This window comes from Rhinolophus sinicus, linkage group LG12, assembly GCF_036562045.2.
Source record: "Rhinolophus sinicus isolate RSC01 linkage group LG12, ASM3656204v1, whole genome shotgun sequence".
Lineage (NCBI taxonomy): Eukaryota > Metazoa > Chordata > Mammalia > Chiroptera > Rhinolophidae > Rhinolophus > Rhinolophus sinicus.
Genome location: NC_133761.1, coordinates 37995601 through 38023040, shown reverse-complemented (window position 1 = coordinate 38023040; position 27440 = coordinate 37995601). Strand labels below are relative to the sequence as shown.

Sequence of the window (27440 nt, the reverse complement as noted above, 5' to 3'; positions counted from 1 at the left end):
ACCCAATATTTCATTTAATTCTCACAACAGCTTCATTCAGTAGGTATTGTTAACTCTGTGTTGATACCTGAGGAAACTGACTCCAAAAGCTTAAATACTTTTTCCAAGGCCAAAGAGCCCTTTGTGCTGTGATCTGCCCCCTACTCCTCTCCATAGCAACATTGGTCACCCCATGCTGGGTTCTCCCATTCTGGTCCCATGCTCTGAATCCTTAGGGAATGAAGGTTGTCCTTATTATTCTTGGTGGGTTAGAAGCTTAAGAAATATTTATGTTTGAAGGACTTGGGAAAAGAGCCCTCCTAAGCCAGCTTTGGCACCTCTTACCATGGATAAGCAACAGAGTATAGTGATCAGGTATAGACTCTGAAGCCAATCTGCTGGGTTTGGATCCTGCCCTGCCAATTACTAGTTTTATGACCTGGGGCAGGTTACTTAACTTCTCTGTGCCTTGCTTTACCCTCTTGTAATAAAGGAGCAATGTTAGTACAAAACCAGTATCTTTATTGTGAGCATTAAATAAATTAATATATAGAAGGTACTTAGAACAATACCTGGCACATGATAGGTACTAAATATATATAGCTATATTATTCTGACAGTCCTATTAGAATATCCCTAGACACATCCATTTTACTGCCAGTCCCCTTGAAATCGTGTGTTCTAATGGAAGCAGTCAGGCAACCTGAGCCCTGGTAATAAGACAAATAACTATAATCAGTGTTGTTAATGCTTCTTTTAAACCTTAATATTTTTATTTTACCATCTTAAGTCCACCCGCCCATTTCATAAAATATTATTAATCTGGTCTAAACTAACAGATTAAATGTTAGGAAGACTTTTAAAAATTGAATCAGAAAAATACCTGCCCAGAAGTAACTTACTGTAGTAAGTCAATTCAGTCAAACACAGTGATCAATTAGTCCAAACAACCAGCCAATTCAATAAAATCTGCTTTTTGTTTATGTTTCTTTTTCCCCTCAATCAGAACTAAGATGTGTTTCAGAGATGGTATTTACTGATTTGGACATCAATGTGGAATCTCTACATTCTCAGAAAAAGCTCAGGGACCATCTAGGATGCATGCTTACCTCAATTTCCATGAGGAAATGTAAGCCAGAGATGTGAAGTGGCTTAGCCAAAGTTCCTGAGCTAATTATCATCATAGGTGGAAATGAAATCAATGGCTTCAACTCGAAATGCAGTGAGCTTTCCACTATGGCATGCTGACTCTAAATTCTGCTCTCTTCTCCACTAGGTCACTATTCAACATGCCTTTTGATCATGCAACCCCATCAGTAAAAAACGATTGAGCAGGCAACACAATGTATACAAAATATAAATAATAATGGATTAAATAAATTATAAAATCTACACAAAACTGTAAGTTTAAAAGTTGAGGTGTTTTGTGTTTTTTTTCTTTACCTAAACGGACCATCTTGGGTACATCTGGAGCTGATGGCCCTCCCATCCTTAGAGGCCACAGCATTGGGTACTGTCTGGGGCATCCAGTGGAAACAGTATAGAGTTTGGGATCACCTCAGTCACCCCTACATAGCTTTTGTGACTGTATTTGTATTCTTTTCCCACTGAAACCAATTACCACAAATTTAGCAGCTTAAAACAACAAATTTATTATCTTATGATTTCTATGTGTCAGAAGTCCAGGCACAACATGGCTCAGCTGGTTCTCTGCTACATGTCTTACAAGGCAGAAATCAAGGTGTGGGCAGAGCTACATTCCTTTCTGTAAGTGCTAGAAGAGAATACATTTCCAAGCTGTTGTAATCAGGTTGTTGACATAATTCAAGTCCATGAGGTTGTAGGACTAAGGTCTCCGTTTCCTTGCCAGCTGTTGACTGGGTGTTTTTCTCAGCTTCTAGAGGCTACCCATTTCCCCTGGCTTGTGGCCCCTTCATCTTTAAAGCCAGCAATGGTGGTTTGAGCTCTTCCCACAGTTCAAATGTCTTTGACTGACTTCCATTCTGCCTCATCTTTCCAACAGTCAAATCACTTCTCTAAGTCTCAATTCCTTCAACAGCAAAATGGGAAGAATTACACATAGCTCAGATGATTAACTTAAGGATTAAATTGGGGTTAATAGATATGAAAATATTTCGAACACAGTACTCAATGTGGGGAGATGTTGGAATTGGGGAAAGTTAAAAGAGGAAAGGAGGATCAGGGAAGCTTTACATTGCATTGCAGATGATCAGTATGACTGATAATAGGAGAATAAGTTGAGTGTCCATAGAACACTGAAGTTAAGGGAGATGTTATTTGTAAAGGTATTCTATAAATGCTATAGTGGTATATAAATTTTGGGGATTTTTATAAAATATCATATACAGGGGAGAGATGTCATCAAAATGGCGGCATGAGGTGAACCTCTGTAAATCTCCCCTGGAATATACAACTAATCGAACAACTATAACTCCACAAAGGACTCCCTACACAGCAGAAGGCAAGACGAAGAGGCCCACTACTTAATTCACCTAAAGGTGGGCTAATCGCATGAGCAGGGGAAGAGAGAAGGGAGAAGTGCAGAGACGGAGAGCTGCGGGAACAGGACCCAGACCTAGCTCAGTGCTCCAAGCTCGCTGCATCCTGCAACAACCACAGCTGTGGGAGATGGAAGAACTCAGACTGCTAAGGCTCCGTTTATGGCCCACAGGGCTGAGGGGACAGCATATAACACGGCTGAACTTACCACTCATGGCAGAAACCTCGGAGCAAAGACTGAGGAAAGAAGGCTGAAAACAGTGGTTTAAGCCCACATGGCCAAGCGGAGAACAGAAGCCTTAGGCACTGACACTAGCCACCCCCTACCTACCCTCCCAGAGCTCACCCCGCCTCCACCTGCCCAGTGCTAGAAGCAGAACAGTAGCAGTGTCACATCAAAAGAACAGAATATTTGCTGTTCTGAGAACTGTGGACCGCAGACACAGATTCGCAACCCAAGTAGTTCCAGCAAAGGGGAGGGAGCTGTGGAAGCAGGACTGGCTGTAGTGGTGGTCGCCGACATTGCTCTGGGCCACCTCTCACTACTCACACTGCCCCTGGCCCCACCTATCTGGGCGGATCCCTGCAGGAGTAAACAGAACTGCTGAAACACACAGGCTCTGAATCTGGTGCAGGAAGAGCTTTGGAACTTCAAAAACTCTCCACATACCCACACGGACACTGCGCACAGTGACCCAGGCAAACTATTAACAGAGGAGAAGCCCATCTCCCAGGGAATCCCCCATTGTGTGAGAAGCTGGAATAGTGCAGAGAAAACATAGCACTACCGTGTGAGAGAGAAAACAAAGGCTGCAGTCAGAGAGAAAATAAAACATTCAACCAACAAGAACTGGAAAACAAAAGAAGGACCTCTTCCTATCAACCTCTTGCAGAAGCCACTCCTGTAGATGTCTAGGAAGAGAAAAAATAAATCATTAATTGCCATGAATAACCAAGGCAACAAGACAGCTCAGAATGAAAGTGAAAAGTCTCCAGAAAAGGAACTTAAAGATATGGAAATATGTGACTTAAATGACAGAGAGTTCAAGATTGCAGTTCTGAAAAACTCAATGAGATGCAAGAAAACACAGAAAGGCAGTTTAATAAACTCAGAAACACAATCAAAGAACAGCATCAGCATTTATGAAAGAGATTGAAATTTAAAAAAAAAAAAAAGAGAGAGAATTATGGGAGATTAAGAACTCAATAGAAGAAAGTAGAAAGAAATAGCCAGCTTAGGTAGTAGAGTTGACCAGATTGAGGAAAGAATCAGTGACATTGAAGATAGAAACCTGGAAATGGCAAGGATGGCAGAAGAAAGAAACTTGAGCCTGAAAAGAAATGAAAGAACACTACAAGAACTCTGACCCCATCAGAAAGAGCAATATAAGAATAATGGGCATACCAGAAGGAGAAGAAAGAGAGAAGGGAACAGAGAATATATTCAAACAAATTGTCGATGAGAACTTCCCAAACATGTGGACAGAACTGGATCCTCGAATACAAGAACCAAATAGAACATCTAAATACCTCAATCCCAAAAGGCCTTCTCCAAGGCACATTGTATTGAAGATGTCTAAAATCAATGACAAAGAAAGAATCCTCAAGACAACCAGGGAAAAGAAGATGGTAACCTACAAAGGAAAGCCCATTAGATTATCATTAGATTTTTCAGCAGAAACTCTACAAGCCAGGAGGGAGTGGAACCAAATATTCAAACTATTGAAAGAGAGAAATTGAGCCAAGAATAATACATCCAGCAAAGATATCCTTTAGATATGAAGGAGGAATAAAGACCTTTCCAGACATACAGAAGCTGAGAGAATTTTCTAATACACGACCTGCACTACAAGAAATACTAAAGGAGGCTATTTGACCACCATCAACAGGGACAATTTGTGGCAACAAAAACATAAAAAGGGGAAGAGTAAAGACCTGAACTGGAATATGGAAATGGAGATAGTAAGCATGCTGAAGAAAATGGAATACTTTAAATATCAAGTTTCCTTTTGCATAAACTTAAGGGTAACCACTCAAAAAAATCCAGAACTGAAATATATACTGTAATAAAAGAAGAAAGAGAGGGAAACATCATAGAATACCACCACACAGAAATAATAGACAACAATAAAAAGGCAAAGGAACAATGGAGACACAGCCTTACCAGAAATCTAAAGATAGAATGACAGGGAATCCTCATATATTAATAATAACCCTAAATGTAAATGGGCTGAACTCACCAATAAAAAGGCACAGGTAGCAGATTGGATCAAAAAAATAAACCCAACCATATGCTGTCTCCAAGAGACACATCTCAGATACAAGGACAAGCATAGACTCAAAGTGAAAGGGTGGAAATACACACTCCAAGCAAACGGTATCCAGAGAAAACAGGTGTAGCCATACTGATATCAGATGAAACAGACTTCAGGGTGAAAAAGGCATCAAGAGACAAAGATGGACATTTCATAATGGTGAAGGGGACTGTACAACAAGAAGACATAACAGTCATCAATATTTATGCCCCCAATCAGGGAGCACCAAAATATACCAAGAAACTACTAACACAACTAAAGGGAGAAATTGAACAAAACACAATTATACTAGGGGACTTAAGTACATCATTGACAGCTACGCATAGATCATCCAAACAGAAAATAAATAACAAAACCGGAGCCCTAAATGACACATTAGATGAAATGGACATAACTGACATACATAGAGCACTTCACCCTAAAACGTCAGACTATACATTTTTTTCTAGTTTACATGGAACATTCTCAAGGATAAACCATATATTGGGGCATAAAATTAGCCCCAGCAACTTTAAGAAGATTGAAATCATACCAAGCATATTCTCTGATCACAAGGCTTTGAAATTGGTTATCAACTGCAAAAAGAAAGCAGGAAAAAACACAAATACATGGAGATTAAACCACATACTTTTAAAGAACGACCAGGTCATGGAAGAAATTAGAGGTAAGATCCAAAGATACACAGAAACAAATAAAAATGAAAATACATCCTACCTAAATTTGGGGGATACAGCGAAAGCAGTTTTAAGAGGGAAATTTATATCATTACAGACCTATCTCAAGAAACAAGAAAAATTCCAAATAAATAACCTCATGCTATACCTTAAAGAACTAGAAAAAGAAGAACAAGTGAAACCCAAGGTCAGCAGAAGAAAGGAAATAACAAAAATCAGAGCAGAACTAAATAAAATAGAGAACCAACAGACAACAGAAAAAATTAATGTGACAAAGAGCTGGTTCTCTGAAAAGATGAACAAAATTGACAAACCATTGGCTAGACTCACTAAGATAAAAAGAGAGAAGACACTAATTAACAAAATCAGAAATGAGAAAGGAGAAGTTATCATGGACACCACAGAAATACAAAGGATCATCCAAGAATACTATGAAGGACTATATGCCACCAAGTTCAATAACCTAGAAGAAATGGACAAGTTCTTAGAAACATATAGCCTTCCTAGGCTGAACCATGAAGAACTGGAAAATCTAAACAGACTGATCACCAGTAACGAAATTGAATCAGTCATCCAAAACCTTCCCAAAACCAAAACTACTGGACTAGATGGCTTCACTACTGAATTCTCCCAAACCTTCAAAGAGGATCTAATACCAATCCTGCTCAAACTCTTCCAAAAAATTGAAAAAGAGACAGTACTCCCTAACTCATTTTATGAGGACAAAATTACCCTGATACCAAAACCTGGTAAGAACATCACAAAAAAAAGAAAAATACTGACCAATATCTCTGATGAATACAGATGCAAAAATCCTAAACAAAATTCTAGCAAATCGAATACAACAATGCATTAGAAACATTATTCATCACGACCAAGTGGGGTTCATCCCCAGGGCACAAGGATGGTCCAACATCGGCAAATCCATCAATGTGATACATCATATAAACAAAATAAAGGACAAAAATCATATGATTATATCAATTGATGCAGAAAAAGCATTTGGCAAGCTACAACATCCATTTATGTTTAAAACACTTAATAAAATAGGTATAGAAAGAAATACCTTAACATAATAAAGGCCATATATGACAAAACCTCAGCTAATCCCATAATTAATGGTGAAAAACTGAAGCCCTTTGTTCTACATTCAGGAACACGACAGGGCTGTCCCCTATCACCTCTGCTTCTCAAGATAGTGTTGGAAGTCCTTGCCAAAGCAATCAGGCAAGAGAAAGAAACAAAAGGCATCCAAATTGGGAATGAAGAAGTTAAATTGTCATCCTTTGCAGATGACATGATACTATATATAGAAAACCTTAAAGACTCCACCAAGAAGCTATTAGAAGCAATCAACGAATACCATAAAGTTGTTGGCTATAAAATCAACATACAAAAGTTCATTGCATTCCTATATACTAGCAATGAAATCTCAGAAAAAGAAATACAAAAAGCAATTCCTTTTGCAATTGCAGTGAAAAGAATAAAATACCTAGGAATAAACTTAAACAAGGGTATGAAAGACCTATATGCTGAAAACTATAAGACATTTTTAAAAGAAATTGAAGAAGACACAAAGAAATGGAAAGACATTCTGTGCTCAGGGATTGGAAGAATCAACATAGTTAAAATGGCCATATTACCCAAAGCAATATACAGATTTAATGCAATCCCCATCAAAATCCCAATGGCGGGAAAAATGGCGGAGTGAGGTGAGCCTCTGTAAAGCTCCCCTGCAATTTACAAAGAATCGAACAACAAAAACTCCACAAAGGACTCCCTGCACAGCAGACAGGCAACACGAAGAGGCCCACTACCGACTGAAATCACCTACAGGTGGGAGATTCGCGCGAGTGGAGGAAGGAGGAAAGGGAGAAGTGCGCGGAGACGGAGCCGCGCGGGCGCAGGACGCAGACCTCGCTCAGTGCACCGAGCTCGCTGCTTCCCGGAACTACCGCAGCTGCGGGACAGGGAAGAACTCGGACTGCTAGGGCTCCGCCAGGCCCATGGGGCTGAGGGACAGCATATAACACGGCTGAACCCAACGCTCACGGCAGAGACCTCGGAGAAAAGACTGAGGGAAACAGGCTGAAAACGGTGGTTTAAGCCCGCACTGCCGAGCAGAGAACGGAGCCTTAGGCACTGAGACTAGCCGCCCCCTCCCTCCCAGAGCTCGCCCGCCCCACCTGCCCGGTGCTAGAAGCAAAACAGTAGCAGTGTCAGATCAAAACAACAGAAAATTTGCTATTTTGAGAACTGTGTACCACAGACACAAATTCACAGCCCAACTAGTTCCAGCAAAGGGAGAGAGCTGTGGAAGCAGGATCGGCTGTGGTGGTGGTCGCCGCCATTGCTCTGGGCCACCTCTCACAACTCACCCCGCCCCTGACCCCACCTATCTGGGCGGATCCCTGCAGGAGTAAACAGAACTGCTGAAACATACGGGCTCTGAATCAGGAGCTGGAAGAGCTTTGGAACATCAAAAGCTCTCCGCATAACCCCCGGGACACTGCGTCCTGTGACCTAGACGAACTATAAATAGAGGAGAAGCCCGTCTCCCAGGGAATCCCCCCATTGTGTGAGAAGTTGGAATAGTGCAGAGAAAACAGCACTACCGTGTGGGAGAAGAAAAAAAGTTGCAGTTGGAGAAATAATAAAACATTCTACCAACAAGTACTGGCAAACAAAAGAAAGACCGCTTATCAACCTGTTGCAGAAGTCACTCCTGTAGATGTCTAGGAAGAGAAATAGTAAACCAGTAATCGCCATGAATAACCAAGGCAACAAGATAGCTCAGAAAGAAAGTGAAAAATCTCCAGAGAAGGCACTTAAAGATACAGAAATATGTGACTTAAATGACAGAGAATTCAAGATTGCAGTTCTGAAAAAACTCAACGAGATACAAGAAAACACAGATAGGCAGTTAAATGAACTCAGAAACTCAATCAAAGAACAGTATGAGCATTTTACGAAAGAGATTGAAATCTTAAAAAGAACCAAATAGAATTTCTGGAGATTAAGAACTCAATAGAAGAAATTAAGAATGAAATAACCAGCTTAGGTAGTAGAGTTGACCAGATGGAGGAAAGAATCAGTGACATCGAAGATAGAAACCTGGAAATGACACAGATAGAAGAAGAAAGAGATTTGAGACTTAAAAGAAATGAAAGAACTCTACAAGAACTTTCTGACTCCATCAGAAAGAGCAATATAAGAATAATGGGCATACCAGAAGGAGAAGAAAGAGAGAAGGGAACAGAGAATATATTCAAACAAATTGTCGATGAGAACTTCCCAAATTTGTGGACAGAACTGGACCCTCGAATCCAAGAAGCAAATAGAACACCTAGTTACCTCAATCCCAACAGGCCTTCTCCAAGGCACATTATATTGAAGCTGTCTAAAATCAACGACAGGTGGGAGATTCAGAGTGGAGGGAGGAGGAAAGGGAGAAGTGCGCGGAGACGGAGCCGCGCGGGCGCAGGACGCAGACCTCGCTCAGTGCACCGAGCTCGCTGCTTCCCGGAACTACCGCAGCTGCGGGAGAGGGAAGAACTCGGACTGCTAGGGCTCCGCTTGTGGCCCACGGGGCTGAGGGGACAGCATATAACACGGCTGAACCCAACGCTCACGGCAGAGACCTCGGAGAAAAGACTGAGGGAAAAAGGCTGAAAACGGTGGTTTAAGCCCGCACTGCCGAGCAGAGAACGGAGCCTTAGGCACTGAGACTAGCCGCCCCCTCCCTCCCCTCCCAGAGCTCGCCCCGCCCCCACCTGCCCGGTGCTAGAAGCAAAACAGTAGCAGTGTCAGATCAAAACAACAGAAAATTTGCTATTTTGAGAACTGTGTACCACAGACACAAATTCACAGCCCAACTAGTTCCGGCAAAGGGGAGAGAGCTGTGGAAGCAGGATCGGCTGTGGTGGTGGTCGCCGCCATTGCTCTGGGCCACCTCTCACAACTCACCCCGCCCCTGATCCCACCTATCTGGGCGGATCCCTGCAGGAGTAAACAGAACTGCTGAAACATACGGGCTCTGAATCAGGAGCTGGAAGAGCTTTGGAACATCAAAAGCTCTCCGCATACCCCCCGGGACACTGCGTCCTGTGACCTAGACGAACTATAAATAGAGGAGAAGCCCGTCTCCCAGGGAATCCCCCCATTGTGTGAGAAGTTGGAATAGTGCAGAGAAAACAGCACTACCGTGTGGGAGAAGAAAAAAAAGTTGCAGTTGGAGAAATAATAAAACATTCTACCAACAAGTACTGGCAAACAAAAGAAAGACCGCTTTCTATCAACCTGTTGCAGAAGTCACTCCTGTAGATGTCTAGGAAGAGAAATAGTAAACCAGTAATCGCCATGAATAACCAAGGCAACAAGATAGCTCAGAAAGAAAGTGAAAATCTCCAGAGAAGGCACTTAAAGATACAGAAATATGTGACTTAAATGACAGAGAATTCAAGATTGCAGTTCTGAAAAACTCAACGAGATACAAGAAAACACAGATAGGCAGTTAAATGAACTCAGAAACTCAATCAAAGAACAGCATGAGCATTTTACGAAAGAGATTGAAATCTTAAAAAAGAACCAAATAGAATTTCTGGAGATTAAGAACTCAATAGAAGAAATTAAGAATGAAATAACCAGCTTAGGTAGTAGAGTTGACCAGATGGAGGAAAGAATCAGTGACATCGAAGATAGAAACCTGGAAATGACACAGATAGAAGAAGAAAGAGACTTGAGACTTAAAAGAAATGAAAGAACTCTACAAGAACTTTCTGACTCCATCAGAAAGAGCAATATAAGAATAATGGGCATACCAGAAGGAGAAGAAAGAGAGAAGGAACAGAGAATATATTCAAACAAATTGTCGATGAGAACTTCCCAAATTTGTGGACAGAACTGGACCCTCGAATCCAAGAAGCAAATAGAACACCTAGTTACCTCAATCCCAACAGGCCTTCTCCAAGGCACATTGTATTGAAGCTGTCTAAAATCAACGACAAAGAAAGAATCCTCAAGGCAGCCAGGGAAAAGAAGACGGTAACTTACAAAGGAAAGCCCATTAGATTATCATCAGATTTTTCAGCAGAAACTCTACAAGCCAGGAGGAGTGGAACCAAATATTCAAACTATTGAAGAGAGAAATCATGAGCCAAGAATAATATATCCAGCAAAGATATCCTTTAGATATGAAGGAGGAATAAAGACCTTTCCAGACATACAGAAGCTGAGGGAATTTTCTAATACACGACCTGCACTACAAGAAATACTAAAGGAGGCTATTCGACCACCATCAACAGGGACAATTTGTGGCAACCAAAACTCAAAAAGGGGAGAGTAAAGGCCTGAACCGGAATATGGGAATGGAGAAAGTAAGCGTGCTGAAGAAAATGGAATACTCTAAATATCAAACTTTCTTTTACATAAATTTAAGGGTAACCACTCAAAATAAATCCAGAATTGAAATATATACTGAAATAAAAGAAGAAACAGAGGGAAACATCATAGAATACCACCACACAGAAATAATAGACAACAACAAAAAAGCAAAGAAACAATGGAGACACAGCCTTACCAGAAAACTAAAGATAGAATGACAGGAAATCCTCACATATCAATAATCACCCTAAATGTAAATGGACTGAACTCACCAATAAAAAGGCACAGAGTAGCAGATTGGATCAAAAAACTAAACCCAACCATATGCTGTCTCCAAGAGACACATCTCAGCTACAAGGACAAGCATAGACTCAAAGTGAAAGGGTGGAAATTGACACTCCAAGCAAATGGTACCCAGAGAAAATCAGGTGTAGCCATAATGATATCAGATGAAACAGACTTCAAGGTGAAAAAGATAACAAGAGACAAAGATGGACATTTCATAATGGTGAAGGGGACTGTACAACAAGAAGACATAACAGTCATCAATATTTATGCCCCCAATCAGGGAGCACAGCAATACACCAAGCAACTACTAACAGAACTAAAGGGAGAAATTGACCAAAACACAATTATACTAGGGGACTTAAATACATCATTGACAGCTATGGATAGATCATCCAAACAGAAAATAAATAACGAAATAGTAGCCCTAAATGACACATTAGATGAAATGGACATAATTGACATTTATAGAGCACTTCATCCTAAAACATCAGACTATACATTCTTTTCTAGTGTACATGGAACATTCTCAAGGATAGACCATATATTGGGACATAAAATCAGTCTCAACAAATTTAAGAAGATTGAAATCATACCATGCATATTCTCTGATCACAAGGCTTTGAAATTGGATATCAACTGTAAAAAGAAAGCGGAAAAACACAAATACATGGAGATTAAACAACATACTTTTAAAGAAGGACTGGGTCAAAGAAGAAATTAGAGGAGAGATCAAAAGATACATAGAAACAAATGACAATGAAAATACATCCTACCAAATTTTTGGGATGCAGCGAAAGCAGTTTTAAGAGGGAAATTTATCTCATCACAGGCCTAGCTCAAGAAACAAGAAAACTCCCAAATAAATAACCTCATGTTACACCTTAAAGAACTAGAAAAAGAAGAACAAGTAAAACCCAAGGTCAGCAGAAGAAAGGAAATAACAAAAATTAGAGCAGAACTAAATGAAATAGAGAACAAAAGACAATAGAAAAAATTAATGTGACAAAGAGCTGGTTCTTTGAAAAGATTAACAAAATTGACAAACCCTTGGCTAGACTTACTAAGATAAAAGAGAGAAGACACTGATTAACAAAATCAGAAACGTAAAAGGGAAGTTATCACGGACACCACAGAAATACAAAGGATCATCCAAGAATACTATGAAGGACTATATGCCACCAAATTCAACAACCTAGAAGAAATGGACAAGTTCTTAGAAACATATAGCCTTCCAAGGCTGAACCATGAAGAACTGGAAAATCTAAACAGACCGATCACCAGTAACTAAATTGAATCAGTCATCCAAAACCTTCCCAAAAGCAAAAGTCCGGGACCAGATGGCTTCACTAGTGAATTCTACCAAACCTTCAAAGAGGATCTAATACCAATTCTGCACAAACTCTTCCAAAAATTGAAGAAGAGACAGTACTCCCTAACTCATTTTATGAGGCCAACATTACCCTGATACCAAAACCTGGTAAGGACAGCACAAAAAAGAAAACTACAGACCAATATCTCTAATGAATACCGATGCAAAAATCCTAAATAAAATTCTAGCAAATCGAATACAACAATGCATTAAAAAGATTATTCATCACGACCAAGTGGGGTTCATCCCGGGGCACAAGGATGGTTCAACATACGAAATCCATCAATGTGATACATCACATAAACAAAATAAAGGACAAAAATCATATGATTATATCAATTGATGCAGAAAAGCATTTGACAAGATACAACATCCATTTATGATTAAAACACTTAATAAAATGGGTATAGAAGGAAAATACCTTAACATAATAAAGGCCATATATGACAAGCCCTCTGCTAATCTCATAATTAATGGAGAAAAACTGAAGCCCTTTGCTCTACGTTCAGGAACACGACAGGGATGTCCCCTATCACCTCTGCTTTTCAACATAGTGTTGGAAGTCCTTGCCAGAGCAATCAGGCAAGAGAAAGAAATAAAAGGCATCCAAATTGGGAATGAAGAAGTTAAATTATCACTATTGCAGATGACATGATGCTATATATAGAAAACCCTAAAGACTCCACCAAAAAGCTATTAGAAACAATCAACGAATACAGTAAAGTTGCTGGCTACAAAATCAACGCACAAAAGTCCATTGCCTTCCTATATACTAACAATGAAATCTCAGAAAAAGAAATACAAAAAAACAATTCCTTTTGCAATTGCAGCAAAAAGAATAAAATACCTAGGAATAAACTTAACCAAGGATGTGAAAGACCTATATGCTGAAAACTATAAGACATTTTTGAAAGAAATTGAAGAAGACACAAAGAAATGGAAAGACATTCCGTGCTCATGGATTGGAAGAATCAACATAGTTAAAATGGCCATATTACCCAAAGCAATATACAGATTCAATGCAATCCCCATCAAAATCCCAATGGCATATTTTAAAGAAATAGAACAAAAAATCATCAGATTTGTTTGGAACCACAAAAGACCCCGAATAGCCAAAGCAATCTTAAGAAAAAAGAACTATAATGGAGGTATCACACTTCCTGACTTTGGCTTGTACTACAGGGCCACAATAATCAAACAGCATGGTATTGGCAGGAAAACAGACACATAGACCAATGGAATAGAATTGAGAACCCAGAAATAAAACCACATAAATATGGACAGATAATTTTGACAAAGAAGCTAAAACATACAATGGAGCAAAGACAGCCTCTTCAATAAATGGTGCTGGGAGAATTGGATAGCCACGTGCAAAAGAATGAAACTGGACTGCTATTTGTCACCATGTACCAAAGTTAATTCAAAATGGATCAAAGACTTAAGCATAAGACCTGACACAATAAACTGCATAGAAGAAAACATAGGTACTAAACTTATGGACCTTGGGTTCAAAGAGCATTTTATGAACTTGACTCCAAAGGCAATGGAAGTAAAAGCTAAAATAAACGAATGGGACTGTATGAAACTTAAAAGCTTCTGCACAGCAAAAGAAACCATTGACAAAATAAAGAGGCCACCAACTGAATGGGAGAAGATTTTTGCAAACAGTGCCTCCGATAAGGGGCTAGTATCCAGAATATACAAGGAACTCATGCAACTCAACAACAAAAAACAACATCACCCAATTGAAAAATGGGCAGAGGACTTGAAGAGACATTTCTCCAAAGAGGACATACAAATGGCAAATAGACATATGAAAAAATGCTCAACATCACTAATCATCAGAGAAATGCAAATCAAAACCACAATGAGATATCACCTCACCCCAGTCAGAATGGCTATCATCAACAAGACAAATAGTAACAAATGTTGGAGAGGCTGTGGAGAAAAGGAACCCTCATACACTGTTGGTGGAATGCAGACTGGTGCAGCCGTTATGGAAGGCAGTGTGGAGGTTCCTCAAAGAATTACGAATAGAATTGCCATATGACCCAGCAATCCCTCTCCTGGGTATCTACCCAAAAATCTGAAAACATTTAGAGATAAAGACACGTGTGCTCCAATGTTCATTGCAGCTTTGTTTACGTGGCCAAGACATGGAAACAACCAAAATGTCCTTCGATAGATGAATGGATAAAGAAGTTGTGGTATATATACACAATGGAATACTATTCGCAGTGAGAAAAGATGATATAGGAACATTTGTGACAACATGGATGGATCTTGAGAGAGTAATGCTGAGCGAAACAAGTCAGACAGAAAAAGCAGAGAACCATGTGATTTCACTGATATGTGGTATATAAACCAAAACAACAAAAGAACAAGACAAACAAATGAGAAACAGAAACTCATAGACACGGACAATAGTTTAGTGGTTGCCAGAGGGTAAGGGGGGTGGGGGGGGGAGGTGAGGGTAAGGGGGATCGAATATATGGTGATGGAAGAACTGACTCTGGGTGATGCACACACAATGGGATTTATAGATGATGTAATACAGAATTGTACACCTGAAATCTATGTAATTTTACTAACAATTGTCACCCCAATAAATTTAATTAAAAAAAAAAAAATCCCAATGGCATTTTGTTAAGAAATAGAACAAAAAATCATCAGATTTGTTTGGAACCACAAAAGACCCTGAATAGCCAAAACAATCTTAAGAAAAAGAACAATGATGGAGATATCACACTCTCTGAATTTAGCTTGTACTACAGGGCAACAGTAATCAAAACAGCATGGTATTGGCAGAAAAACAGACACATACACCAATGGAATAGAATTGAGAACCCAGAAATAAAACCACAAAAATATGGACAGATAATTTTTGACAAAGAAGCAAAAAACATACAATGGAGAAATGACAGCCTCTTCAATAAATTGTGCTAAGAGAATTGGATAGCCATGTGCAAAAGAATGAAACTGGACTCCTATCTGTCACCGTGCACCAAAACTAATTCAAAATGGATCAAAGACTTAAGCATAAGACCTGACCCAATAAACTGCATAGAAGAAAACATTGGTACTAAACTTATGGACCATGGGTTCAAAGAGCATTTTATGAATTTGACTCCAAAGGCAAGAGAAGTAAAAGCTAAAAAAATAAAAAAATAATAAAAAATAAACGAATGGTACTATATGAAACTTAAACGCTTCTGCATAGCAAAAGAAACCATTGACAAATTAAAGAGGCAACCAACTGAATGGGAGAAGATTTTTGCAAATAGTGCCTCTGATAAGGAGCTAATATCCAAAATATACAAGGAACTCATGTAACTCAACAACCTTAATTTAAAATGGGATGAGGACCTGAAGAGACATTTCTCCAAAGAGGACATACAAATAGCAAATAGACATATGAAAAAATGCTCAACCTCACTAATCATCAGAGAAATGCAAATAAAAACCACAATGAGATATCACCTCACCCCAGTCAGAATGGCTATCATCAACAAGACAAATAGTAACAAGTGTTGAAGAGGCTGTGGAGAAAAAAGAACCCTCATACACTGTTGGTGGGAATGCAGACTAGTGCAGCCGTTTTGGAAGGCAGTGTGGAGGTTCCTCAAAAAATTACGAATAGAATTGCCATATGACCCAGCAATCCCTCTCCTGGGTATCTACCCAAAAAATCTGCAAACATTTATTCATAAAGACACGTGTGCTCCAATGTTCATTGCAGCTTTGTTTACAGTGGCCATGACATGGAAACAACCAAAATGTCTTTCGACAGATGAATGGATACAGAAGTTGTGGTATATATACACAGTGGTATACTATTCGGTGGTAAGAAAAGATGATATAGGAATAGTTGTGACAACATGGATGGATCTTGAGAGTATATTGCTAAGCAATATAAGTCAGACAGAAAGAACAGAGAAGCATACGATATCACTGATATATGGTATATAAACCAAAAACAACAAAAGAACAAGACAAACAAATGAGAAACAAAATCTCATAGACACAGACAATAGTTTAGTGATTACCAGAGGGTAAAGGGGTAGGGGATGGGAGATGAGGGTAAAGGGGATCAAATATATGGTGATGGAAGGAGAACTGACTCTGGGTGTTGAACACACAATGGGATTTATAGATGATGTAATACAGAATTGTACACCTGAAATCTATGTAATTTTACTAACTGTCACCCCAATAAATTTTTAAAAAATCATATACCAAAGGAAACACAAGCTAACCTTATGGCTAATTATAATGTAATTTGTACTCCCAAAAGGATCATAATTAAAATATATATGTGGAAAAACTGAACATAAGCCAGCACAATTATCATAGAGCCTGTAGATCTGCCAATATCATTTGGTGATAACAAGTATACCCTGGGCTCTATAGATATTGTCATGGGCCAGTTACTTAAATTCATTCCTCATCTCTAAAATAGGGATAATACTAATAGCCTGACTTTAGGGTTGTTGTGAGAATTAAAGAATGTATGTGGCATACTCAGCAAGATGTGAGGCTATAAATATCATCTATTATTTTACCATCAAATTCAAAAGAATGAGACTATGATCCCTGGGTCATAAATCCAAAAATATGGCAACCAATAATCTATTGCTAGCTCACAGCCCTTACTAAACAGTAAAGAGTTAACATATTCCCAAATATATATGTATATATATATGAATAAAAAAGAATAAAAATATCTTTCAGGTCACAGTAATAGATATTTTTTTCATTATGTACTCTAACCCGATTTTGGCTTTTTTGCTGCTTGCAGAACTTGGAGCAGTAATGTTTAAGTGAATTTGCAGTTTCAGCAAACAGCAGCTCTGGAAAATGTTTCCAACGGGTGCACCTTCATCCTGAGTAGATTTAGTCAGGCATGGTTGCCTAGATTGTTGACACCTGGTGGTTTTTATGGCACACACTCAACTAAGAATAATAGCAAAAGAGAGGACCAAGTATAGACAGAGATATCACACACTGGGCCTGGGTAAGCCAGTTGCACTGCACACTTTCAAGTATTAGACATTTCGCTACAAGTATACCACATCTCTGGCAGAATTTCAAGATACCATGAACTTGTATGACCCCAAGAGACCTGTTGCGGAACTAAAAGAAAGCAAAAAGAGATTTCAAATATCAAATGCCTTACTACCTGATGCGTTACCATTTAATGAATATAAAATAAAATGAAAATCAAAGGACTTTTTCCTTCAACGTGACAGGCTCCAAGGAAACTCTTAAAATAGAAAATATGAAGCAAATCTAAGTAAAGATTCTATGTGGAAAAAAAGAACAAAAGAAATGAAGAGAAAGTCAGTGAAAGAGAAAAAGAACAAAGGAACGACAATGAGATTTTAGAATGGCTGTAAATTAGGAGAAGAAAGACTATTTTAAAAAACTTGTTTATTTCTTCATACAACAAACATTAATTAAGCATCTATTATGTATGTGTCAAGCACTATGCTAGCAGCCCTCCAAGAGCTTAATTGTCCAGCAGAAGGAACGATGAAACGAGAAAGCAGAGAAGAAAATTTTGAGACAGGGGTAAGTAAAAACAGAATGACTTAGAAGGGATAGAGGAGGGGTACCTAGCTCTGTGGCATCAGGAAATGAAGAAGATTAACCCAAGAAGACAACATTAAATAGAAAAGGGAAATAAAGCTGTGTCCCCCAGACGGAGAGCAGCCACTCACTTGTTGCTGAAATCTGGAGCAAGTCAGTCCTGTCTGTAACTCATTTCATAAAAGAAGGTTCTCAGACTGCTCAGCCCAGGACTCCTATAAATACAATAAGCAGAAGGTCATATTTATTCCTCTCATTCTTCATATTCCACTTTCATTCTGTTTGAAATGCCTATCAGTGCTACCTTCAAAATATATATCCAGGATCGGACTTCTTCTTGCACCTTCTATTCATCGCTATTATTATGGTCTGAGTCAATGTCCCCTCTTGTCTGAATTGATGCAATGGCTTCCTAACAAGTCTGCTTCTATACACCATTATTAAGAGCAGTCAGAGGGAGCCTGTTCTTTTGGGACATGACATTCCTCTAATCAGAATATTACAATGGCTCCCTATTGCATCTTGGCTCACAGAAGCATGCATCATCTCTCCCCACCCCATCTCATCTTCTATTACACCCCATCCCCCACACATTCCTCTCCAGCCACACTGTCCTACTTGCCATTCTCCCAACACTCTTGACACGGTTCATGGTCTGTGCTCTAGCAGTTCTCTCTGCCAGAAATGTTCTTGCTCCAGTTTCACTCTGTGGGTGTCTTTGTCTCCTTCAAGGCTTTACTCAAATTCTACTTTCTTGTTGAGTTCTACTCTAACCACTCTAGGGATCCCTACAACCTACCCTTACATTCCCAATCCTCCCGATTATCTGATAACTTATTTATTTCCTTTGTGTATTGTTTACTGTTTGTCTCCTCTCCTCTAGCATGTAAGCTCCAAGAAGGCCGGGATCTTTGTCTGCTTTGCTAACCATTAGCATTAGCCACTATGTCTTAGAAAAGTACCTAGTACCTAGTAAACACCTGATAATTTTTGAATGAGCAATACACCATTCTAAAGACAAATACAAAATTAAATAAATCACAGGATCTGCTGGTAAGACCCCTGGTCCCCCCTCTTTCACCCAGCTCACTGTGCAAATTGATAGAAGATAAGAGGGGAGAGGCTGGATCCTCACAAAACCAGTGTGCCAGAGAGCCTGGTGGAATGGAGAGAATACTGTATAGGATGTCTGAATCAAGATTCTAGTTTTGATTTTACCACGATTATGTGACCTGGGCCTCAATTTTCTTGTTTATATAAAGGATAGGTAAGGTTAGACCAGGGAGAGGCAAACTTCTGCCCTCAGTCCAAATCCAGCCCACTTGTTTTTGTAAATAAAGTTTTCTTTACAGCACAACCATGTCCATTCATTTTCATATTGTCTATAGCTACCTAAGTGCTACAATGGCAGAGTTGAGCAGTGATGACAGAGACAGTATGGTCTGCAAAACCTAAAACATTTACAGAAAAAGTTTATCCATGCCTGGGCTACACCATCAGAATATAAGAACCAAGAAAGCAGACTGCTTTGTTCACCACAATACCCCCAGCACTTAGAACTTTGCCTAGCACTTGGTAAGTATTCAATAGATATTTGAATATCTCAGATTCAATAGATATTTGAACTCAGGGGTTTTCAAGCTGATTCAATGAACCTTGGTAGGTTAAATAATAATAGAAGCAACTGATAGAAAGTGCCACATGAGCTAAATTTGTATCAACTTCTTTCTTTAATCCTCGCAATTCCATGAGGCTTGTTTTATTCTTATCATCCCCATTTTATAGATGGAGAAATTGAGGCACAAGGAGGCTAAGTACCTTGCCCATAAAAGTAAGTGGGAAGACTCGGGACCTGAACCCAAGCAATATAACACCACAGTTCATACTTTTACCTACTGCACACACATCCTTTCACCTGGCCAAAAGGACTAAGGCAGCTACTCATTTAACTGTTTTATCTGTTGGCTTCTACATATGCTTTTCATTAAAGAAGGGATCTACGGAATTTAAAAGTTTGAAAACCACTGAATTCAATCTACTTAGGTCACTTTAACACTCTAAAATTTAGTTTACCAAGAGCTGATCTAAAGAAAAAGTTAATAAAATTGCAACCCGAATCCTTGACTTTCCCTCCTCTCTTCACATGTGGGGGCCCAAAAGACAACCTTGTGGAACTCACCTCCAAATGCAGGAAATGAAGAAGACTCACTGCTTCTTAAACAAAGTATAACCCAAAAATCAATTGTAACTTTTATGTCCAATGCACTCTTCAAAAAATGCAGGAAAGTAAGTGATTCAAAGTGACTCAGAATCTAATTGAACTTTTAATTGCTTCACTTATCGCACAAGCTTAAAGGATGAGCTGGATAGGTGCACAACACGTGTAGAATTCCTAAGACTGAATCTGAAACTAGTAGGACAATGAAATGGTGTGAAGTTTCACTCCAAATTCCAAGGCTACTTCTCTTGGTCCTGAACCTCTCTTATTTTTCAGAATGGAAGAACATGTTTTCCAACACAGACATCAATAAGTCAGGCCATGGAGAAGCTCTAGGCCAAAATTAAATCTTGGGTGCAGGCATGCACACGATATCATCATATATAGCATATGGAGCCATAAACACTATGTGGAACCAGCAACTATAAATTATAAGTGTATAATTCCTTTGAATTCATAAACCATAAAAATGTAGCTCAAGTTGTTTGTGTAGTCATTTGAATCCCAGAAGGAAATACAGAGCCACGATTCAAGAGTTGCTTATTCTTTATTTTTATATAATGGATGGATCTTACTTCTCAATTCATACATGCCCTCTTCCCATTGGGGCCATCCATCCTCATGCTCCTCTCCCTGTCAGCCATCCCCTCCCAGCCTGGTTCCCCCCAAGCTCTCCCCTCTTCGCAGAAAAGGCCCCTCCATGGCAGCAGCCTGATGGGAGTTTGGGGTTGTTCCTCATCTCATTAGCAAATTTTAATAATTCACAAGTGTATAGCATATCTTGTGACTAGTCAATGGCTTTTTTCCCCCATGGGATGCAGGATATGTAGCACTGCACTCCATGTATTATTACATGTTTATAGATTACAGAAATACAAAAGAATAACAATGCTTATTGAGCACTAATTTCTTTGTGAAAGTATGATTTTAAATTATTTCTTCCCATTCCCTTGTCCTCAAAATCCTCAAGTCTACATTCAAACCTATTGTGCTCTTTCTTTCAATCCTATGCATTCATCTGCTTATTGACCTAAAAATGAGAAATCAAATTTTTATTGATCATTGACTATGTGCTTAGAAATGTGCGGTAATCGAAAGGATGTTTTCTTCTCTCAAGAATGTGCAATCTGGTTAAAGGAAATAAAATAAATAAAATGTAAAATACAATATAATACACTGCAGTGGAAAGAGAATGGAATTAAAATCAGGTAAACCAGGGTTGCATTTGAACTCTGCTGCTTCTTAACTGTGCGATATTAGGTATGTCATTTAATTTATCAGAACAATAATTTTCTCATCTTAATAAATGAAGATGATAATATCTACTTTTCTGAGTTGCTGTGAGAGTTAACAATATATACCTCTTACTTGCTATATGTCATTGGGTAAGTTACATAACTGCTCAATTTCTCCATTTTCTCATCTGTAAAATACATATAAATGTTCTTATCATGAAGTTATAGAACTAAATGTGTTACTATATGTAAAGCCTACAGAATAGTGCCTCATGAATAGTAAGTGCTCCATAAATGTTAATGGTTATAGTTGTTGCTATACATGAAGTACATATCCCATACCACTTAGTAGGTGTTCAAAAGTATTATAAGGTCATCAAAATGGCGGCGATAGGTGAGCCTCTGTAAAGTTCCCCTGGAATTTACAACTAACCAAACAACGATAACTCCACAAAGGACTCCCTGCACAGCAGACAGTCAAGACGAAGAGGCCCACTACTAAATTCACCTAATGGTGGGCTAATTGCGCAAGCTAGGAAGGACAGAAGGGAGAAGTGAGGAGAAGGAGCCCTGCAGGCGCAGGACGCATACCTAGCTCAGTGCTCTGAGATTGCTGCATCCCAGAACTACCTCAGCTGGGGGACAGGAAACAACTCGGACTGCTAGGGCTCTGCTTATGGCCCACAGGGCTAAGGGTACAGCATATAACACGGCTGAACCCAACACTCACGGCAGAGACTTCAGAGAAAAGATTGAGGAAAGAAGGCTGAAAATGGTGGTTTAAGTCCTCTGCCAAGCAGAGAACGTAAGCCTTAGGCACTGAGACTAGCCGCCCCTTCCCTACCCTCCCAGAGCTTGCCCCGCCCCCACATGCCTGGTGCTAGAAGCAGAAGAGTAGCAGTGTCAGATGAAAACAACAGAATATTTGCTATTCTTACAACTGTGGACCACAGACACAGATTCGCAGCCCAACTAGTTCCGGCAAAGGGGAGGGAGCTATGGAAGCAGGACTGGCTGTGGTGGTGATCGCCGCCATTGCTCTGGGCCACCTCTCACAACTCACCCCGCCCCGGGCCCCACCTATTTGGGCGGATCCCTGCAGGAGTAAACAGAACTGCTGAAATATACGGGCTCTGAGTCTGGTGTAGGAAGAGCTTTGGAACTTCAAAAACTCTCCCCATACCCACACGGACACTGCACCTGGTGACCCAGGTGAACTATTAACAGAGGAGAAGCCCATCTCCCAGGGAATCCCCCATTGTATGAGAAGCTGGAATGGTGCAGAGAAAACATAGTACTACAGTGTGATAGAGAAAACAAAGGCTGCAGTCAGAGAGAAAATAAAACATTCTACCAACAAGTACTGGAAAACAAAGGAAAGACTTCTTCCTATCCTGTGGCAGAAGCCACTCTTGTAGATGTCTAGGAAGAGAAATAATAAATAAGTAATTGCCATGAATAACCAAGGCAACAAGACAGCTCAGAAAGAAAGTGAAAAGTCTCCAGAAAAGGAACTTAAAGATATGGAAATATGTGACTTAAATGACAGAGAATTCAAGATTGCGGTTCTGAGAAAACTCAACGAGATGCAAGAAAACACAGAAAGGCAGTTTAATGAACTCAGAAACACAATCAAAGAACAACATGAGCATTTTACGAAAGAGATTGAAATTTTAAAAAAGAACCAAATAGAATTTCTGGAGATTAAGAACTCAATAGAAGAAATTAAGAATGAAATAACCAGCTTAGGTAGTAGAGTTGACCAGATGGAGGAAAGAATCAGTGACATCAAAGATAGAAACCTGGAAATGACATGGATGGAAGAAGAAAGAGACTTGAGACTTAAAAGAAATGAAAGAACTCTACAAGAACTTTCTGACTCCATCAGAAAGAGCAATATAAGAATAATGGGCATACCAGAAGGAGAAGAAAGAGAGAAGGGAACAGAGAATATATTCAAACAAATTGTTGATGAGAACTTCCCAAACTTGTGGACAGAACTGGATCCTCGAATCCAAGAAGCAAATAGAACACCTAATTACCTCAATCCCAACAGGCCTTCTCCAAGGCACATTGTATTGAAGCTGTCTAAAATCAACGACAAAGAAAGAATCCTCAATGCAGCCAGGGAAAAGAAGACGGTAACCTACAAAAGAAAGCCCCTTAGATTATCATCAGATTGTTCAGCCGAAACTCTACAAGGCAGGGTGGACTGGAACCAAATATTCAAACTATTGAAAGAGAGAAAACATGAGCCAAGAATAATATATCCAGCAAAGATATCCTTTAGATATGAAGGAGGAATAAAGACCTTTCCACACATACAGAAGCTGAGGGAATTTTCTAATACACGACCTGCTCTACAAAGAACACTAAAGGAGGCTATTCGACCACCATCAACAGGGACAATTTGTGGCAACCAAAACATAAAAGGGGGAGAGTAAAGGCCTGAACCGGAATATGGGAATGGAAAAAGTAAGCGTGCTGAAGAAAATGCAATACTCTAAATATCAAATTTTCTTTTACATAAACTTAAGGGCAACCACTCAAAAAAATTCCAGAACTGAAACACATATTGTAATAAAAGAAGAAAGAGAGGGAAACATCATAGAATACCACCACACAGAAATAATAGAAACAATAAAAAGGCAAAGAAACAATGGAGACACAGCCTTACCAGAAATCTAAAGATAGAATGATAGGAAATCCTCACATATCAATAATCACCCTAAATGTAAATGGACTGAACTCACCAATAAAAAGGCACAGAGTAGCAGATTGAATCAAAAAATTATACCCAACCATATGCTGTCTCCAAGAGACACATCTCAGCTACAAGGACAAGCATAGACTCAAATTGAAAAGGTGGAAATTGACACTCCAAGCAAATGGTACCCAGAGAAAACCAGGTGTAGACATAATGATTTCAGATGAAACAGACTTCAGGGTGAAAAAAATAACAAGAAACAAAGATGGACATTTCATAACGGTAAAGGGGACTGTACAACAAGAAGACATAACAGTCATCAATATTTATGCCCCCAATCAGGGAGCACCGAAACATACCAAGCAAATACTAACAGAACTAAAGGGAGAAATTGACTAAAACACAATTATACTAGGAGACCTAAATACGTCATTGACAGCTATGGATAGATCATCCAAACAGAAAATAAATAATGAAATAGCAGCCCTAAATGACACATTAGATGAAATGGACATAACTGACATATATAGAGCACTTCATCCTAAAACATCAGACTATACATTCTTTTCTAGTGTACATGGAACATTCTCAAGGATAGACCATATATTGGGACATAAAATCAGCCTCAGCAAATTTAAGAAGATTGAAATCATACCAAGCATATTCTCTGATCACAAGGCTTTGAAATTGGATATCAACTGCAAAAAGAAAGCAGGAAAACACACAAATACATGGAGATTAAACAACATACTTTTAAAGAACGACTGGGTCAAAAAAGAAATTAGAGGAGAGATCAAAAGATACACAGAAACAAATAACAATGAAAATACATCCTACCAAAATTTTGGGGATGCTGCAAAAGCAGTTTTAAGAGGGAAATTTATATCATTGCAGGCCTATCTCAAGAAACAAGAAAAATCTCAAATAAATAACCTCACGTTACACCTTAAAGAACTAGAAAAAGAACAAATGAAACCCAAGGTAAACAGAAGAAAGAAAATAACAAAAATCAGAGTAGAACTAAATGAAATAGAGAAAAAAAGACAATAGAAAAAATTAATGTGACAAAGAGCTAGTTCTTTGAAAAGGTTAACAAAATTGACAAACCCTTGGCTAGACTCACTAAGATAAAAAGAGAGAAGACACTAATTAACAAAATCAGAAATGCAAAAGGGGAAGTTATCACGGACACCACAGAAATACAAAGGATCATCCAAAAATACTATAAAGGACTATATGCCACCAAATTCAATAACCTAGAAGAAATGGACAAGTTCTTAGAAACATATAGCCTTCCAAGGCTGAACCATGAAGAACTGGAAAATCTAAACAGACCGATCACCAGTAACGAAATTGAATCAGTCATCCAAAACCTTCCCAAAAGCAAAAGTCCGGGACCAGATGGCTTCACTAGTGAATTCTACCAAACCTTCAAAGAGGATCTAATACAAATCCTGCTCAAACTCTTCCAAAAAATTGAGGAAGAGACAGAACTCCATAACTCATTTTATGAGGCCAACATTCCCCTGAGACCAAAACCTGGTAAGGACAACACAAAAAAAAGAAAACTACAGAACAATATCTCTGATGAATACAGATGCAAAAATCCTAAACAAAATTCTAGCAAATCGAATACAACAATGCATTAAAAAGATTACTCAACACGACCAAGTGGGGTTCATCCCCAGGGCACAAGGATGGTTCAACATCTGCAAATCCATCAATGTGATACATCACATAAGCAAAATAAAGGACACAAATCATATGATTCTATCAATTGATGCAGAAAAGCATTTGACAAGATACAACAGCCATTTATGATTAAGACACTTAATAAAATACGTAGAGAAGGAAAATACCTTAACATAATAAAGGCCATATATGAGAAGCCCTCAGCTAATCTCATAATTAATGGTGAAAAACTGAAGCCCTTTGCTCTACGTTCAGGAACACGACAGGGCTGTCCCCTATCACCTCTGCTTTTCAACATAGTGTTGGAAGTCCTTGCCAGAGCAATCAGACAAGAGAAAGAAATGAAAGGCATCCAAATTGGGAATGAAGAAGTTAAATTGTCACTCTTTGCAGATGACATGATGCTATATATATAGAAACCCCTAAATACTCTACCAAAAACCTATTAGAAACAATCAACGAATACAGTAAAGTTGCTGGCTACAAAATCAACGTACAAAAGTCCATTGCATTCCTATATACTAACAAGGAAATCTCAGGAAAAGAAATACAAAAAACAATTCCTTTTGCAACTGCAACAAAAAGAATAAAATACCTAGGAATAAACTTAACCAAGGATGTGAAAGACCTATATGCTGAAAACTATAAGACATTTTTGAAAGAAATTGAAGAAGACACAAAGAAATGGAAAGACATTCCGTGCTAATGGATTGGAAGAATCAACATAGTTAAAATGGCCATATTACCCAAAGCAATATACAGATTTAATGCAATCCCCATCAAAATCCCAATGGCATTTTTTAAAGAAATAGAACAGAATATCATCAGATTTGTTTGGAACCACAAAAGACCCTGAATAGCCAAATAATCTTAAGAAAAAAAAACAATGTTGGAGGTATCACAATCCCTGACTTTAGCTTGTACTACAGGCCTACAATAATCAAAACAGCATGGTATTGACAGAAAAACAGACACATAGACCAACGGAATAGAATTGAGAAACCAGAAATAAAACCATATAAATATGGACAGATAATTTTTGACAAAGAATTAAAAAACATACAATGGAGAAAAGACAGCCTCATCAATAAATGGTGCTGGGAGAATTGAATAGCCACGTGCAAAAGAATGAAACTGGTTGCTATCTGTCACCATGTACCAAAATTAATTCAAAATGGATCAAAGAGTTAAACATAAGACCTGACACAATAAACTGCATAGAAGAAGACATAGGTACTAAATTTATGGACCTTAGGTGAAAGAGTATTTTATGAATTTGACTTCAAAGGCAAGGGAAGTAAAAGCTGAAATAAACGAATGGTACTATATGAAACTTAAAAGCTTCTGCACAGCAAAAGAAACCATCAACAAAATAAAGAGGCAACCAAGTGCATGGGAGAAGATTTTTTGAAACAGTGCCTCCGATAAGGGGCTAATATCCAAAATATACAAGGAACTCATGAAACTCAACA

At 38.8% G+C, this 27440-nt stretch overlaps 1 long non-coding RNA gene across 1 annotated transcript in view; it reads right to left on the bottom strand.

Moving 5' to 3' along the window:
• Positions 1-27440, bottom strand: part of LOC141567791 (uncharacterized) — a 71649-nt gene that overhangs the window by 20830 nt on the left and 23379 nt on the right. Inside the window, exon 2 of the long non-coding RNA XR_012490618.1 lies at positions 18248-18331. This is a non-coding gene — a long non-coding RNA (uncharacterized LOC141567791). The remainder of the gene's footprint in view (positions 1-18247; positions 18332-27440) is intronic.